Source organism: Octopus bimaculoides, chromosome 2, assembly GCF_001194135.2.
Source record: "Octopus bimaculoides isolate UCB-OBI-ISO-001 chromosome 2, ASM119413v2, whole genome shotgun sequence".
NCBI classification, from domain to species: Eukaryota; Metazoa; Mollusca; class Cephalopoda; order Octopoda; family Octopodidae; genus Octopus; species Octopus bimaculoides.
In genome coordinates, this window is record NC_068982.1 from 72113527 (window position 1) to 72115313 (window position 1787).

Below are 1787 nucleotides of genomic sequence, written 5' to 3' on the forward strand. Positions count from 1 at the left end.
ATATATATATATATATATATATACATATATAAAATACAAAATGGGACAAGAACGCAAAACATCGACAACACCAGCAAATTTGTGTGTGTGTGTGTGTGTGTGTGTGTGTTTTCCTGCCCAGATGTATGTATGTATGCATGCATGTATGTGTTCTCAAGGTAATGAAAGAAAGTATCTTGTTTTAACCATCATCCGCTCCGTTTAAATCTTAAGCATGTATGTACGTATGTATGTGTGTATGTATGTATGTATGTATGTATGTATGTGTGTTTATGTATATATGTATGTCTGAATGTATGTATGTATGTATGTTTATATGTGCGTGTATTTGTTTGCATAGATGTATAAGTATGTGTGTATATGCATGACTATGTATCATAGGTAATTACATGTTCTGTATGTGTGTGTGTGTGTGTGTGTGTGTGTGTGTATGCACGTTAGTATTTAAGTCGTTATAACCCCATATCAACCACACCGCCCACTCCTCTACCATTTGGAGGCTGAAAGATGATCCATCTGATGGGTTATTAAAGACACAAGCCCTATTTTATCGAAGCCGTTTTATTATGCTACTAGTTTTACGACTTCCCTTTTTCTTCCTCTTCTGGTCTAAATGCCAACGGCAGCTGTTATTTGGAAGCCGCAAACTTCCGTTCGCAACTGATTTCCTTTCAGTAAGAACAGCAGCAACAGCTACGACATGGACCATAACGACATACGCAACGGTTTGATCTATGGCCTCATTTTTCCACACCGTTACAAGAGCGAAGATCAAGGCCTTGATTTGTGGACGGAGTTGAAACAGTAATTATGGAAACAGCGAGAATTTATTCAGGATAATAGACGCTGTCGTAGCTGTGTGGTAAGAAGCTTGCTTCCCAACCGCATGGTTTCAGGTTCAGTCACACTGTGTAGCACCTTGATCAAGTGTCTTCTACTTCAGCCACGGGTCGGTCAAAGCCTTGTGAGTGGATTTAGTAAACGGAAACTGAAAGAAGCTCGTCGTATATATACATATATATATATATATATATATATATATAGTAAAGTCAATTTTCCAACACAATGTGGCTGTCCGACACAGCACGATGTTACCACTTTTTAGCCCCAGGAAAACATCTTTTTCAGCTGGCTACCAACACATGGTCTGCGTCCGTATACTGTGAGCCAGGGAGTCTATTACTCTCTTTCTAGCTTTAGTGATACCTGTAGACCAATGGTTTCTGAGTTATTTCTCTTCCTCGGTATAGTACAATCGTCGTCTGGAGAAGGTAGCTACTCGACCTTGCTCGTAATATATACTTTTAAAGCAACACACAATTGCTGATCACGTAAAGAGAAAAATAACTAGTCATTTTTCAGACGTAATGTAGGGGTATTGCAAAATTTAACTTGTCCATATTAATTTATATTATGTCCTCTATATTGTATCAAAATTTCATGCATTTATTTATAAAGTTACGGCAGTTCTTAAAAATTGAAACTCCTCAGTGAGTTTTGGGACACCAGAGTTTTTCGCTTTCGTCTTTGGAATTAATTAGACTCCGAAACAATTCCTAGAATGTATATTAGTTGTGAACCAGCCTGGATTATGAATTAAAGATCGTCTACACCTACAATTTTTCCACTCCTTATACTTCTTCATTTATTGTTTTTGCAAATACTGAATACATATTTTTTCTATATATTCTTTGCTTGGATTGTAGCGTCGGAATTGGATGTTCGACATCCTTTTGAAGGGTTTCGGTCCTCACCGCTTTTATGTATATATACATACATGTATATAT